The sequence below is a fragment of the Artibeus jamaicensis genome, unplaced genomic scaffold, assembly GCF_021234435.1.
Source record: "Artibeus jamaicensis isolate MK-2021 breed Jamaican fruit bat unplaced genomic scaffold, CSHL_Jam_final scaffold_847, whole genome shotgun sequence".
NCBI classification, from domain to species: Eukaryota; Metazoa; Chordata; class Mammalia; order Chiroptera; family Phyllostomidae; genus Artibeus; species Artibeus jamaicensis.
Window position 1 is genome coordinate 5,405,503 of NW_026522057.1, and position 16,903 is coordinate 5,422,405.

Below are 16,903 nucleotides of genomic sequence, written 5' to 3' on the forward strand. Positions count from 1 at the left end.
ATTACCTTTTAAGTGAAAATTATTCTAGAGTTTTTGCTATTTAGAGTGCCCAGCGACGCCAGATAAATCGGTTACCATCTATAGGTTTCTGCTGAGGGAATGGAACAGGGTGGATAGCCAGGAGACCTGGATTCCAGCACCCAGTTGGCCATCGGCTACATGATCTTAACTGTTTTGCGCGCGCGCGTGTGCGTGTGTGTGTGTTTGGGCGTTATTTATCTGTTAAGTGGAGAAAATACTACCTACTTCCCAGGGCTGTGGTGGTTAATAACTGAGATCCTGATTGTTAGAATGAAGAGCAGGATGGCCTGTTCTGAAGAAGGCCAGGCCGTTTGGTAAATGCGTGTTTTTAAAAGCTGAGATTTTTAACCTGTTGGCTGTTGGAAAGCAGGAGGCTTTGTCTTCTTCCTCGAGTCAAAGGGAGACCCAGAAGGAGTGTAGCACACACGGCACCTTGGAGCATGTGTGTTTAGTTTGAGAGGGTGACATTTTGGGTAAATCTCCGATGGAGGAGTTATCCGTGCTATTTGCTGAAGACAATTTGGAGGAAGGAGTTTTTATAGAGCAAATGAGTTGCATTTGATGTGAAGTGCCAGGCACCGAACCTAGCACCTGGTGGGTGTTCTGTAGGGAGGGGCACCCCTACCTCCTGTACCTCATAAGTCTCTGGGCAAGGTTTCTACCTTCATTAGTTCATTTGGGGTGATAACAACCATCAACACATTCAATGACTAGGATAAGTCAGCAAATATTTGTTCACAGTCTCTAATTTGTGCCAACTTCAAGAGACAGACTTTAGCTCAAATCTCAGCCCTGTCTTTTCTAAGCTATGTAACTTCAGCCTAACCTCTTTATACCCTTGCTTGTTTTTCTGTAAAATAGGAAGAATAATGCCAACAGTATAACATTGTGATGATTAAACAAGCTGAATTATGTAAAGCACTTAATAAAATATATGGCACATAGTAAGTGGTAACAGTATGGTAATGCTGCGCTGACCGCTGTGGCTCAGTTGAGTGGGTGTATCCCACAAACTGACAGGTCATGGGTTTGATTCTTGGTTAGGACACACATCTGGGTTGCAGGTTCGGTCCCCAGTCAGGGCGCATGCAAGAGGCAACCAATTGATGTTTCTCTCTCATCAATGTTTCTCTCCCTCTCTTTCTCAGTCCCTTCCTTCCTCTCTGGATTCAATTAAAAATAAATAAACATATAAACAAAATGGTAGGTTCTATTTTCTGAAAGGCCCTCTTGGAGAGACAAAACCATAATCCCTTGTCCCAAAGAAATTTTAGTGCAGCTAAACATGAAACAAAACAGTTATTAAATGTTTAAACTGAGATAATGATGCTTTGCAAGGTGGACAGGGTCAGGAGAAGAGAGCCTATAGGTGTTAAATTTTATGATAAGCCATCGAGTTCCTGAGAAGGGAGAAATCAGTGAAGGGTGGCATAGTTATGGAAAGCTCTCTGACAAGGAACTTGAAAGTTAGGTGAAGTTTGGATAGATAAGAAAGGAGAATATTTATTGACCTGCTTTATTAAAATGGTACATCTTGGTCCATTGAAGTTTTTCCTGTTATTAAAAGTAATTAGAATACAAGAATTAAATTTTTTCTTTGGGATGCCATCAGGATTAATTAATATATGAGTAATATCTCATTACTTTGATGATTATTGAGCTTTCTGAATCAGCTATAGGTTGTGTTTAATTTTGATTATGTCTTGATCCCCATTGGAAAACTTTGACCTTTGATTTTACTTTTAAGTCCAAATAATGAACTAAAGTGTCTCTGCCTCATTCACTCTGAATACATCCAGTTCTTCATTTCTGTCTCTGCTTACCATGGCCCTGGAAGGGTAGTGCTGCTTTGCTTGTTTTTTGGCCAGTGGAAGGAAATGATGCTTTCCAGTGACTTGCAGTTTACTCAGAAAATTTTTGGTAATCATGTGAACAAAATAACGTTTTTTAAACAGTTTTTTATTTACTGATTTTTGGAGAGAGAGAGAAACATCAATTTGTTGTTCTACTTACTGGTTGACTCTTGTATGTACCCTGACCCGGGATTGTACCTGCAGCCTTGGCATGCATATAGGGAGGATGCTCCAGCCAACTGAAGTACCCAGCCAGGAAAATGCCGTTCTTATTCTTAATACTGGAGCACCAGCTCCTTGAAAGAACGCTGTCGATTTTTAATAAATCTAAGGCAGAATAATAATAATAATAATAACTGAAATTTGTATAGCACTGTTTATCCTCACAATAACGTCATAAAGTAGATGTTTTTATTTCACAGATAAGAAGAGGTTCAAGTTCTTAAAGTAAGCAGCCAACCTGGAATTGAACATATAGCTCTCTACTTTCCATGCCCAATGCTCTGTCCACACAAAACCATCTCCTTCAAATGAGGCAGGAGTTGTGGGATTCGATCTTTATAGAGTATTTCTTGTATGCCACTTCTCTTTCACAAGGGTATGCTGCATTATAATCAGGGTGTAAAATGTATTTTAGGTTTTGTATTATGAATCACAGCTTGAATTTATAGTGATGTCTGTCAATTGGAGTGTTGAACTGAGTGTCAGCCATATGATACATTGCTTAGGGGCATAAAATGAGCTATAACTAGATACAGATATAAGTTAATGTCATTAATTCAGTGACAGCAAAGAAGATGTTTACTGGAACAAAGGGAAAACTTGGCCTTATGGAGAGCCTAGACAAAGCAGTAAACTTATTTGTTGTAAGAGCTACACAGACCAAATGGAAAGTGTGATAGAAAGTTTTTTCAAGTTTATCTTTTATTTTTTATATATATTTTTAATTTTATTTTATTGATTATGCCATTACAGTTGTTCTATTCCCCCCCTTCATTCCCCTCCACCCTGCACCCCCATCCCCACCATTCCCCCCTTTAGTTTATGACCATGTGTCTCAAGTTATTTAGATTCTATATTTCCCATACTATTCTTGCCCTCCCCCTATCTATTTTCTCCCTACCGTCTATGCTACTTATTTTCTGTACCTTCTCCCCCCTTCTCCTCCTCCCACTCCCCTGTTGCTAACCCTCCATGAGATCTTCATTTCTATGTTTCCGGTCCTGATCTAGCTGTCCTTTTAGTTTGCTTTTGTTTTAGATGTGGTTCTTGATAACTGTGAGTTTGCTGTCCTTTCACTATTCATCTTTTTTACCTTCTTTTTCTTAGGTAAGTCCCTTTAACATTTTATATAACAAGGGCTTGGTGATGATGAACTCCTTGAATTTGATCTTATCTGAGAAGCACTTTATCTGCCCTTCCATTCTAAATGAAAGCTTTGCTGCATAAAGCAACCTTGGATGTAGGTCCTTGCATTTCATAACTTGGAATACCTCTTTCCAGCCCCTTCTTGCCTGTAAGGTCTCTTTTGAGAAATCCACTGACAGTTTTTTGTAGGTGACTGTCCCCTTATCTCTTGCTGCTTCTAGGATTCTCTCCTTTGTTTTAATCTTGGCTAATGTAATTATGATGTGCCTTGGTATGTTTCTTCTTGGGTCCCACTTCTTTGGGACTCTCAGCTTCCTGGATTTCCTGGAAGTCAATTGGCTTTGCCAGATTGGGGAAATTCTCCTTTATTATTTGTTCAAATAAGTTTTCCACTTGTGGCTGTTCCTCTTCCCCTTCTGGTACCCCCATAATTCAGATGTTGGAGTGTTTAAAGATGTCTTGGAGGTTCCTAAGCCTCTCCTCATTTTTTGAATTCTTGTTTCTTCATATTTCCCTGTTTGTTCATTTTTTTCTTCCTTCTGGTTCACTCCCTGATTTGAGTCCCAGTTTCCTTTTCATCACTATTGGTTTCCTGTGCAATTCCCTTCATTTCAATTAGTTTAGCCTTCATATGTTCCTCTAATTTGTGACTAAAATCAACCAGTTCTGTGAGCATCCTGATCACCAGTGTTTTGAACTGTGCATCTGAAATTTTTGCTATTTCTTCGTCGCTTAGAGTTATGGGCTCTGGTGCTTTGAGATCTTCTTGAGCCATTTTTGGTCTGTTTGCGCCCTGTTAAGTATGAGGAGCGGAGCCTTAGGGGTGGGGTGGGGCCACCAGGGCGGGGTCGCTAGCTGGTTTGTGATGCTGTATGTGGGGGTGAGGTCAGAGCGGGGAAATGGCTCCCCCTCTGTTGCCTCCCTCTGCTGCCTCCGGCCGCTGGGACCTGCTGGGTCCCCTCTCACTGCCCACTCCTTCGCTGGTCTATCTGCTCAGGATTGCGCCACCAGTCAACCCGCCACCCTGCGCCCTCGCTGGGTCCACTGATCACTCACTGGGTCGCTCACTGGGTCCCCCCGTTGCAACCCCATGCCTGGGATCCGCGCGCCTGAGTCCGTCTGACTGAGTTTTCTTGTGCAAACCCGCTCCGCCAGCTGCTAGCTTTGCCCCTCTTACCGGTCAGGCTGAAGAATTTGTTATCAGACTTCGGAAAAGTTCAATTTTCTGTGTTCTGGCTGTGTTTTCTGTTGCTAATATTTTGTTGTCTCTAAACTTGGTTGTGAGAGAAAGCATGGTATCTCCACCTATGCCTCCATCTTGGCAGAAGTCCCTAAGTTTATCTTTTTAAAATCCAGTATTTGCATTTTAATAATCTCTTTTGGAATACTGTCCAGAATTTTGTATTTCAGAAGTGTGCTAGTAACTCAGAACTGTAAAATACTGCTGTAAATCTTAAATTGTCTTGTACCTCATACTTGGTATGTCATCTCTTTGTCCTGCCTTAACTGTAGGCAACCCCGAGGCAACCCGTACCAGGGCACTTACCATCCAGGGAAAGTGCTCGTGTTTTGTAAACATTGAGTGAATGAGTGCTTTAAGTTACTGAGGTAGCTTCTTTGAGGTAAGACTACCATGGTTTTAAGGGTAATATGTCTAGGGTGATAATACTATCATGAAGCCTAATATATAATAAATTGCCTCTGTAGCTAGCCTTGCAGCATCTGCAGGTTCTGCCTCTTGCTTCCTATTCTTTTTTTTTAAGGTTTTATTTATTTATTTTTAGAGAGAGGGGAGGGGAAGGAGAAAGGGAGAGAAACAGCAATATGTGGTTGTCTCTTGCATGCATGCCCTCCCCCCCCCCCAGGACCTGGCCTGCAACCCAGGCTCATGCTCTGACTGGGAATCGAATTGGTGATTCTTTGGTTCTCAGTCCACTGAGCCACAGCAACCAGGGCCTTCCCATTCTTATGTGTTATTTGTTGAGTGGAAAGTCAGAACCACTTGCTTAGGGACTCTTGATAGGTTCTACTGTGGATTCTGCCTGGCAGGTCTGACAAAGTGAGAAGCAACATTTGTGCTTAATTTTCTGAGTTTTTCAAACTCCAGTTTCACAAATTATAGAAACATAAATATTCTCAATCAGTAGTAAGAGTCTAAATTCAGGGAGGGGCAGGTAATACAATTCTGTTTCCCAGGATGGAAAGACTGAGGTACAGAAAGATTAAAGAGCAGACTGGAGATCATACTGCAAAAGACACTTGCACACCTGGGAATTGGATCTGGGCCTTCTAACTAGTGTAGTGTCTCATATACTGTGGGAAGGTGATACTGAAGGTCTTCTTTTCAGTCTGAGTCTTTCTCTTGGCATGTAAATTCAAGGTACAATGCATTGCCTTCAGTGCCTGGATGAAACATTTGTACTGAGAAACTTGAAGGCACTTGCCAAAAGATGTACAATGACAGCCAGGAAATATAGGCTACTAACTACATGCCAAGAGAAAATAAACAAAGTTCTATTTGGGTTTATAGTGAGGAAGTATCTCTAATGCCTCAGCTCTTGAAGTCATATGGAGAAGCAGTAGTCTTACGTGGGTGCACAGTTCCTTTTGTGTTTGTCTAAACCTGCAAGAGGAGAAGCAAATGATTTTTTGGCAGTCTGACTAGTAAGCAGGTTGTGTGACATTTAATATATGCGGAGTTCTGCGTTTTTTTTTGTCTGCTTTGGGACGTAATTTAGGAGCAGTGTTTTTTACTGAAGGACTATTTATTGTCTGTCTCACTGTGCTCAAGGGAGATCTGGGGTGCATGGGGAAGGATATGAAAGGAGAGATGGGGTGGAGAATAGATCTCAGAGGCTTACTAGGATACGAAAAAAAGTTACCGAAAAAAACCTGTTAACCGGAAGAAGTGGGGGCTGTCTGGAAGAAATCTTTTATTTTTGTTAGGTTTTATTTATTTATTTTCAGAGAGAAGGGAGGGAGAAAAGGAGAGGAACATTGATTGGTTGCTTCTTGCATGCCCCCAACTGGGGACCTGGCTGGGACCTGGCTGGCAACCCAGACATGTGCCCTGACTGGGCCCCCACAAGGAATCGAACCTGCAACCTTTCCATTTCAGGACAACACTCCAGTCTCATTGTGTTTGTTTTTAATCCTCCCCAGAGGACATGCTTATTGAAGGGAGGAAGTAAAGTATCAATACCAGAGAGAGAAAGATTGGTTGCTGACCAGAACCAAACCTGCAACCCAGACTCATGCTACCCTGACTAGGAATTGAACCCATACCCTTTCTGCTTGCAGAATAAGGCCCAACCAGCTGAGCCATAAGGGCCAGGGCTCATTGTGGTTTTAATTTACATTTCTCTAATGACTAATGATGTCAGGCATCTTTACCTCTGTTGGTCATTTGTATATTTTTTTGGGGGGGGAGGGAAATAGCCACCTAAGTCCTTTGCTCATTTTTAAATTGCTTTGGTCATCTTTTTTGTTCAGCTGCACACATTACATTTTGATACATATTGCCAGACTGCTTTCAAGAAGTTTTGTACCAGTGGTATGTCTGTTTCCCCTCACCCTTGTGGTTTGTGTATTACCTGTCTTTTTCATTGTTATCAGTCTGGTAAACAAATGAATTTCCTTTCTTGGAAGGAAAGGAAAATTTTTCTTTCTTTCCTTCCTTTAAGAGTACTTTGATCATTTGTTTTTCTTTTTTGAAATTCCTGTTCGTACCTGTTGTGTCCACTTCTGTATAATGGTTTTCATTCTTGTGTTTATTGATTTGTAAGAGCTTTTAGTGTATTGCAGTTTTTAACCCTTTGTACAGTCTCATGTATTGGAAGTATGTTTTTTAGTTGATCATTTGTCTTTTGACCTTTATGTGGGTCTTTTTTTTTTTTTTGCCACGTAAGAGTTTTTAAAAAGTATATTGTACACTTTTTAGGAGTACCAGTTAATTTTAACATTATTTTAGAAAGAGTTCTTGTCTGAAGTTTATAATTCATTTAACTGTTGGTACTTAACAGATATAAACAAAAAGTGATGTTGACTCTGTAATGTAAATGAAGCTACTCCCAGGGCCTCTTGTCTCCACTGTGCATTCCTGTTGCTCTTCTTGTGAAGTTCCTTTCACATACATGTAGATAATTGCAAATGAAATATGGGATTCTGTATTGTCCATGCTTAGGTAGGTCTGGATACCTTTGGTTAGCTATCCAATCAGTAGTTTCCTTACTCTTTTTTGTGGGGAGAGGGGTTAGTTTACATCTTGTTGCATAGCACAATACTTGTAACAGTGATTCTTACCACCAGCTGCACATTGCAATCACCTGGACAGCATTAAAAACTGGTGATGCCTAGCCCTGGCTGGTGTAGCTCTGTGGACTGAGCACGGGCCTGTGAAGCAAAGGGTCGCCGGTTCGATTCCCAGTCAGGGCACATACCTGGGTTGCAGGCCAGGTCTCCAGTGGGGGATACATGAGAGGCAACCACACATTGATGTTTCCTTCCTTCTGTTTCTCCTTACTGTCCCCTCTCCCTATAAATACATAAATAGATGATAGATAGATAGATGATAGATAAATATTAAAAACTAGTGATGCTTAGGCTTATAGTATTCGTAAATAGCTATTGATTAGTATTAGATGATTTGCTTAACTCTTAAGGTGCCAGTATTCTTTCCTAATTTACAGTTAATCTTTATTTATTTTTTATTTTATTTTTTATACTTAACCAAGGACATTTTTTTATATTGCCTTGAGAGAGAGAGGAAGGGAGAGAGAGAAACATCACTGTGAGAGAGAGAGATATCCATTGGCTGCTTTCTTGTACGTGCCCTGACCAGGGATTGAACCCACAACCTGGGTATGTGCTCTCACTGGGAGTTGAACCCACTGTCATTTGGTTTATAGGACGACACTCCAACCAACTGAGCCATACCAGCCAGGGCTAGTTAATCTTTATTTTTAAAAGATTTTATTTATATATTTTTTATAGAGAAGAGGAAGGGAAGAGAAACAGAGGGAGAGAGACACCAAAGTGTGCAAGGAACATTGATCAGTTGCCTCTCACACACCCCCAACTCCAGGCCTGGCTCGCAACCCAGGCATGTGCTCTGACTGGGAATCGAACCTACAACCTTTCAGTTTGGAGGCTGGTGCTCAATCCAGTGAGCCACACCGGCCAGGGCAATTATTTTATTTACCACTTAGTAAGATTGATAACTTGGGAAGAGTGCATACACGTTTTACGTAACAGTTTGAGCAGCATGGCCTTATGATTGTAGTCCCTTTTCCCTTAAAGAGAGATAGGCATAGGAAGAGTGAAAGTCATGCTCTGCACTATAAATTGCAAACCACTCCTCTCACCATACTGACCGAACAAGTCAGGTACAGGTTCTCCCACTTACTGAGCATCTTAATCAGTCTTAATTTATTCAGTAGGTCTGCAGTTGAATTTCTGCCAAACGCAGCTAAAAGAAGTAGCTGCCTGCCATGATGTTCCTGCAGCTAATTCATAGCTAGTTCATAGCTTTGAATTAGCTAATTCAAGCTAATTCATAGCTTTCTAACCTAAAGTATAAATTAAAAAAAAAGTCATCCTTTTTATTAAGAAAGAAAGGTTAACCAAGAAACTGACCTTTTCTCTACTCTTCAATCTCTCTTCCATTGAATAATCAAATTCAGATTCCTTTAATCAAAAAGTAAAATCAAATTTCTTTAAACAAATAATTTTTTCTTTCACTCTCCTATGCCACAAGCTTCATTCTGAAGCAGCTCAGACTATTAGAATAAGAAGGAACATTAGATGTGAGGACACTGAGGTTTCAGGGGAGTAAGTTGATTTCCCAAAGTCACAAAGCTGATGTGTACAAAACAGAGATTAGCAGCATAGTGGAAAAAGAGCACTGACTATAAAGTAAGAAGACATGGGTTCAAAGTTTGCTTCTGCCACTAACCAGTTGTGTGACTTTGGGCAGGTTACCTACCCAAAGTGTCTAAATTTCTATCTCCTCATTGATAAAATTAGGGCAATATAACGTCATAGAGTATGAAACTTTTAGCATAGGATCCTAGCAATCTCAGATACCCAGTATTCATCGAGTATATTCTATGTATATAGGCACTGTGCTAGGTGCTGCGACTAGAGATAAAATACACAGTTTCTTCCTTCAGAGCCTGTAGTCTGGTGGAGGGAGAGAAGCATTTTAGAGTTAAGTAAATACAGTAAGTTCTCTGGTAGAGGTAAATGCAGGGTACCGTGGGCATGCAGAGGACAAGCATGGATGGGGAGGATTCGGGAGTCATCCCAAGGCAGGCTTTTGTTGGGATGTAATGCTAAACAGAGTGTGGGGCTGAGTAAGATCATGTTTTCACTTTAGAAAGATCACTGGCTACAGCGTGGACATAATTTGAGAGGTTATACTTTAAAAGTAAGATCAATGAGGAAGCCGATGGAATAGTCTAGTTGAGAAATCATGAAGCCTTCAGGTGATGATGTAATAGTGGGAAATGTGGTAATGGTGATGAGCTTTGATAGAATTTTACTAAGTAGTATGGATAGAAGTTGAGACATTGGAAATGGGGGCAGGGAGATAGATTCTAGGATCACTTCAAGGTATGTGATTTGATTATCTGGGTGGTTCATTCAACTATTGCTGGCAAAATGAGTTCAGTTTTGGACATGCCAGGTTTCAGGTGCCTGGAGTGGTGATGATGATGATGATAGCTAGCTATCATTTATTGACGGTTTCTTTTTTTTTTATTTAAATATAAAGCTGCCTTTATCTTTTTTAAAAAGATTTTATTTATTTTTAGAAGGAAAGGGAAGGGAAGGAGAGAGGGAGAGAAACATTAGTGTGTGGTTGCCTCTTGTGTGCCCCCTGCTGGGGACCTGGCCTGCACCCCAGGCATGTGCCCTGACTGGGAATAGAACTGTGACCCTTGGGTTAGTAGGCCCGTGCTCGGGCCACTGAGCTATACCAGTCAGGGCTATTGACTGTTTCTTTATAGGGCAGGTTCTATTCCGTATTCTTTGTATGTATTAATCATTTAATTTTCACAATTGCCTTTTGAGGTCTGATGTAAGATTATTCTCACTTTATAAGTAAGAAATCTGAGAAACAGAAGTGAAATAACTTGCCCAAGTTTTCATAGCTAGTAAGTGGTAGAGCCAGGACTTAAATCCAAGTAACCTCGCTCCAGTGTCACTACTGATAACCACTTTGCAATGTTACAATATATGCCTCTCATTGGTGATGAGAATGTTCACTAGACAGTTAAATATCCAGATCTGGCATCATGAAAGAGAACTAGGTTGCAGAATATCAGCACAAAAATGGTTGTACAGAAGCCATGAGTGTTACCCAGAGAAAGTTGATAGTACAGAAATGGTAGGTAGGTGCCCTAAAAACTGCCATTTCTCAGTATTGTTCCCATGACAGACATGCCTCATAAGTCAGTGACCGGCCTCAGTGAAGGAAACTGAGGAAGAGCCAGTGAGATAGGAGGAAAAGCTAGAGAGATTGGTGCCATCAAAGCCCCAAAGGGGAATGATTTATGAAGGAGAAGGAGCTCGATAGTATCAGGTTGTGTTTTTTCCGTTACATGTTTTGGGAATTAAGTAGAAAGGTGCAATCAGATCATTAGTGATCGCAAAGAGTGAGACACTCATGGAGCTGGCGGATGGGAGAGAACACCTAGCAGAGAAGGAAGATAGTTGTATTGATCCATAATCCAAGATAGTGGTTTCAAGGCAGTTGTAACCCATAGAGGCAAGAAAGTGATTGAAGACTTTAGGATCTAATTTGGATTGGGAAGGAAAAGAAGTCAAAACGGGGAAGATAACTTGGAGGGAAGGAACCAAACTAGGAGGGCAGCTTTTCTTCTTGTTTGTAGAAGGGTGTGCTGTGGCATCAGTCAGCCAGCACTCAAATGGCGCTCCATGATCTGCCGAGGGCCCGGGACACTGTTAATTAACTCATTAGGGCCCCCCTACAGCATGAGTGGGGTGGATCTTTGGCTGTAATGATTTTGGTGAGTTTCTCCAGGATCAGGGCTCTTTGGATCAGGGCTTCTCAACTTTTGGGTTGTTGACATTTTGGGGCTAATTCTTTGGGGATGAGGAGTTGTCCTGTGCATTGTAGAATGCTGAGCAGCATTCCTGCCTTTACCTACTAGATGCCAGCAGCACCCCACACCTGCAATTGTTGCAGCCAGAAGTGTTGCGAATGTCTGGATGGACAGATTTACTTCTTGTTTACAACCGCAACTCCAGATTCTGCTGTTTTTCTTCACTTCAGCTCTGTTGGTTTGGAGAGTTCAGGTTATTTCAGCCTTGTGGCCTCTTCCCAGAATTTTTTCAGTCTGAAAATAAATCCTCACTAGAGGTGAGACAAAGAGGTATGTATCCCAAGAGTACCGGGTAAGATACCTACACCACAGGTGGCAAACATAAAGCATATCCCACCTGGCACCTTGTTTCTACCCAGTAGTAGCACAGGCTCTCACTTAACTGTTAAGGGCTAGTTACATTCATACAACCCTAAAATTACATTTGGCCCTTTGACGGCAACTGAAAGGCTGATGTAGCCCCCAATGAAAATGAGTTTGACACCCGTGACCTAAGCCATTAAATGTTTAAGGATTATGATATTTAGAAAAGATTGTACAGTCACACTTTAGTATCTCACTTGCAAACTTTTATACCACTTATCTGCTTATAGTACAGTTATTTGTGTCTGTATGTCTTACTAGCCTGGACTCCTTGAGGACAGGAACCCTTTCTTTTTATTTTTAGAGAGAGAGTAAGGGAGGAAGAAAGAGAGGAAGAGAAACATCCATGTGAGAAGGAAACATCAATCGGTTGTCTCTCACAGGTCTCCAACTGGGGACCTGGCCCGCAATCCAGGCATGTGCCCTGACTGGGAATTGAACCAGTGACCTTCCAATCCATTCAGTCCACTAAGTCATACCATCCAGGGCCAGGAACCCTTTCTCCTTTGCATGTACCTTTGCGTGTACCATTTTGCCAAGTACCTGGCACATACTGATTTTCATTTTCAGTAAATGTTAGCTGAAATAAATCAGTTAACGGTATGTTGATAATTGGCTAAGTAAGTTAAACTTATAATTTCTCAGTTATCAGGCCTCACAAGAGGCCAGAGTTCCCTTAGTATTGTTAAGATCTGATTTGTGCAGAGAGAATAATTTTATCAAGTAATTTTTATGTACATAGATCTCAGGTGTCCTCAGGGAAAATGGGAAATGGAGCAGTGACCTGCTGCCTTTTGAAAGGTAACATAGATCCTTTTAGCTATACCTGGTACCCAGGGCTGACTGTTCCATAGGTGGAGTCACACTGAAAATATGATTGAAGCTGGAAAATAGGCAAAATTTGAGAATCAGCTACAAATCTAACCTGTTTTGTTGGAAGAATGTTTTCTAGGCGGTAATAAAACTATAAGCCTGATTGTGGCATTTGCAATACAGCTATCCTTTTTTTTTTAAGATTTTGTTTATTTATTTTTAGAGAGGAAGGGAAGGAGAGAAATATGAATGTATGGTTGCCTCTCATGAGTCCCCTGCTGGGAACTGGCCTGCAACCCAGGCATGTGCCCTGACTGGGAATTGAACCGTGATCGTGTGGTTCGCAGGCCCGCGCTCAATCTACTGAGCTACACCAGCCAGGGCTGCAATACAACTACTTTTATAGACTGAAAGAAACATTTACAAAATTGATTTTTTTGTTTGTTTAGCTATTTATCCTTAGTGTAAATGTGTAAAATTAAAATGTTTGGCTCTGTTTATGCCTTTTGGCTGGGTATTGATTGTAATTGATAAGTAATGTGTACCATATATGCATAATTCATAACTATACAGTTTGATAAATTATCAACAAGTGATAACACATGTGTAACCACAACTCGGTTCAAGAATTGGAATATTACCAGCCCTCTCAATAATTTTGAAAATTACTGTATAATCCAGCAATTCCTTTTCTGAGTATATATTCAAAAGAATTGAAAAATTCAGGGTCCCGGCTGGTGAAACTCAGTGGATTGAGCGCGGGCCTGCAAACCAAAGGGTCGCCAGTTTGATTCCCAGTCAGGGCACGTGTTTGGGTTTCAGGCCAGGTCCCCAGCAGGGGGTACACAAAGGACAACCACATTGGTGTTTCTCTCCCTCTCTTTCTCCTTCCCTTCTGGTCTCTCTAAAAATGAATAAAAACTTAAAAAAATAAAAAAATAAATAAATTAAAAAAATGGAAAAATCCAAATTAAAAAACATTTATTTTATTGTTAATATTCACTAGTTTCTCATTGTACCTAAAATCTGTCATCCAAGTCTGTTTTTATTGTTGCAACACAATATACATAACATGAAATTTACCATAAAACCCACCGTTGTATCACTTAGGTGCATTAAGCACATTCACATCATCCTGCAACCGTGTTCACCCTCTGTCTTTCATCTTCCCCAGCTTTTTTTTGCAGAACTTTTTTCATCTTCTCAAGCTCAGATTCTGTATCTGTTATACACTCCCTCTTCCTCTTGCTCCAACCACTGGCAACCACCATTCTTTGTCTCTGAATTTGACTACTCTAGGTACGTCGTATAAGTGGAGTTGTACAGTATTTGTTCTTCTGGGATCAACTTCACTTACCATAATGTCTTCAAGGTTCACCTACGTTGGAGCATATTAGAATTTCTTTCCTTTTTAAAAAAAATTATTGTTATGAGAAGAAAAACAGTGATTTGTTGTTAAACTTACTTGTACGCTTACTGGTTGATTCTTGTATGTGCCCTGATTGGGAATTGAACACACAGCCTTGGCATATGGAGACTGCTTTCTAACCAACTGAAATACCTGGCTGGGGCTGAATTTTCTTCCTTTTTAAGGCTAAATAATATTTCATTGTATGTATATAACACATTTTGTTTATCCATTCGTACATGATGGGCATTTGGGTGCTGCTATAAAAATGGGTGTGTAAATATCTGTTCAACTTCCTGCTTTCAATTTTTTTGAATAGTTACTACCCACAAGTGTAATTGTTAGATCACACAGTACTTCTGTTTTTTATTTTTTGAGGAACTGCCATACTGTTTTCTGTGGCTGCATCATTTTACATCCCCATCATCAGTAGACAGGTGTGTTTCCATTTCTCTGCATCCTCACAAACATTTGTTATTGTCTGGGTTTTTTTTAATGTCATACTGATGGTTGTGAAGTACATCCAGATTGTTTTAAGGAAACTTTTTATTTTTCAACATATAAAAAATACAACAAATAACCCTGGCTGGTGTGGCTCAGTGGATTGAGCGCCAGCCTGTGAACCAAAGGGTTGCCAGTTCGATTCCCAGTCAGGGCACATGCCTGGGTTGTGGGCCAGGTCCCCAGTAGGAGGCGTGTGAGAGGCAACCACACATTGATGTTTCTCTCCCTCTTTTTCTCCCTTCCTTCCCCTCTTTATCAAAATAAATAAAATCTTTTAAAAAATACAACAAATAGTAATTGGACACCTGTTTATTCATCACATAACTTCAATAGTTAGGAACACTTAACCAGTCTTATTTCAGTTTTAATCTATTCTCTCTCCTCCATTATTGGAACGCAGGCCCCAGTCATCATTTATGTATTCTTTTTTTTCTGTCATTAAAAACAAAATAAAACACCAAAGTTCTGTTATTAGTATAAATAACATTACTGCAGATTTTACTTGCACCATTGCTTTGCCTTTGATTCATTGATCAGAACTCCTACGTCGTCATTAGCAGATATGTCCTTAGCATTGTTCTTGCTCTCATGCAGTGCAGGTATAAATGTATTTTACATTTGTCCTTCATCGACCTTGGCCTTCTTGCTTGTTAACAATTTATTCATAGGTAAAATTTAAAAATACACAGTAGCTGTGATCATAAGCTGCACAGTTATTTGTAAGCACAACTATAACAAAACATCAGTAATTGTCACAAGAGGTAAGATTAGCATGAAAAAGTGAAGCAACATCATTATAGATATAATCTTGAATCAGCTCCAATTTATTTGACTTATTTTTGTTGTTTTTCCTCCAATTTCTTTATTAAAATAAAGACATACACTTTAATTGATATGTACTTCAATTTACTGTATATCTTAAAGTTAAGTACTCTTTTAAAAAGTGATAGCCATAAAACTATATTTACCTAAAAATTAACCAAAATTTTTTAAATTTCAGATATCTACTTAGTGTCTGAGTAGATATCCACATCTTTATGCCCAGTTTTTAAGAAATCTGATGGTATAGGGAAGAAATGGTCAACAAATCCCTGGAGGATGACAATTTACATTGGTAACCAAGATGTAGTGCTCTTATATGAGTTACAGTTTTTAGTTTGTTAACTCTATGAACAAGGACTCTGCTTTCTTTAAGCTATTAATACTCTTCTTTCTGATATTTGCTGGCATTTGTATATATGCCATAAATAGTACAGTAGGCCTCTTCCTTTAGTAACTAGATCTGGGGTTACCTCCTGTCTGGTTTATGTGTATGTGTTTGTTTAAACTTGCCATTTTAAAAGACTCAAAGATACATGTAAAGGCAGGTCACAGGGTAAAAATTCATCTGCATATCTGATAGAATTTGCTGATGCCCCAAGATGTTTACATTTTAGCATTTTTGGTGGTGGGGATGGTAATTGTACAATTGCAACTATGCATTTCCTTGATATTAATTTCAGTGTTAAAAAATGAGAATCGAATCCAATTACAGAGTTAAGAAATCTTCTGGTGGCCCTGGCCGGGTAGCTCATTTGTTTAGAGCTTTGTTCTGATATGTCAAGGTTGCAGGTTCAATCTCTGGTCAGGGCACATAAAAGACAGAACCAGCTCAAGATGGCAGCATAGGTAAACATGGTTCGTCTCCTCACACAACCACATCAAAATTACAATAAAATATAGAACAACTATCCCAGAACTGTCAGAACCAACTGTGGGATTAAAGAAACTACATCCATCCAGACTGGTAGGAGGGGCACAGACACAGAGTGGGCTGATCCCTGATCCACATGGTGGATAAAAATGAGGGAGGGATATCTCGGAGGGCAAGGAGTCTTAGCCCCACACCAGTTTCCCCACGCAGGATTCCAGTGCCAGGAAGATAAGTGCCCATAGCTTCTGGCTGCAAAAACCAGCAGGGTATTGAGTCAGTGTAAGAAGCCTCTGGAGTCCCAAGCAGTTCCTCTTAAAGAACCCACACCCAGACTTACTAAGACTCACTTCCTCTGAGCTCTTGCACTGGGGTAGCAGCCTGAAAGTCACCAGTAGGGCAAATAGGGAGAAACTGAAGTGTCTGGCATCAAGGCAAGAATGGGCAGAAAGGGGGGCAGAGGTCATTGTCCTGTTTCTGAACCTTTTCCTCCAAAGAGCCACAAGGCCAGCAGGCAGGTGACAGAGTGCCATATAGGTGACCTCATCAACCTGGCTAACACTGCCAAATGTTTGCTCTGCCCTAGGAGTCCCCTGGAGCTCTATCCCACCCAATTTAGGAGCCCACCCAAGTTCTTAACAGTGGCTTTTTCATATGAATGGCTAGTCTTGGCTCATGCATCCCAACTTCCTAAATCTCCTCAAATAAGCCACAGCCAACTTTAGAGAGCCGCCAGCCCTGTAGGTTCACAGCTTGG

At 40.5% G+C, this 16,903-nt stretch overlaps 1 protein-coding gene across 6 annotated transcripts in view; it reads left to right on the forward strand.

Moving 5' to 3' along the window:
• Positions 1–16,903, forward strand: part of TRIT1 (tRNA isopentenyltransferase 1) — a 39,036-nt gene that overhangs the window by 532 nt on the left and 21,601 nt on the right. The window contains exon 1 of one of the 6 annotated variants that reach the window (XM_037149391.2): positions 11,469–11,638. The exons of the other annotated variants lie outside the window; for them this stretch is intronic. The gene's annotated coding sequence lies outside the window, so the exon portion shown is untranslated. Of the gene's footprint in view, positions 1–11,468; positions 11,639–16,903 lie in introns of those variants that run through there. 6 annotated transcript variants of the gene reach the window in all.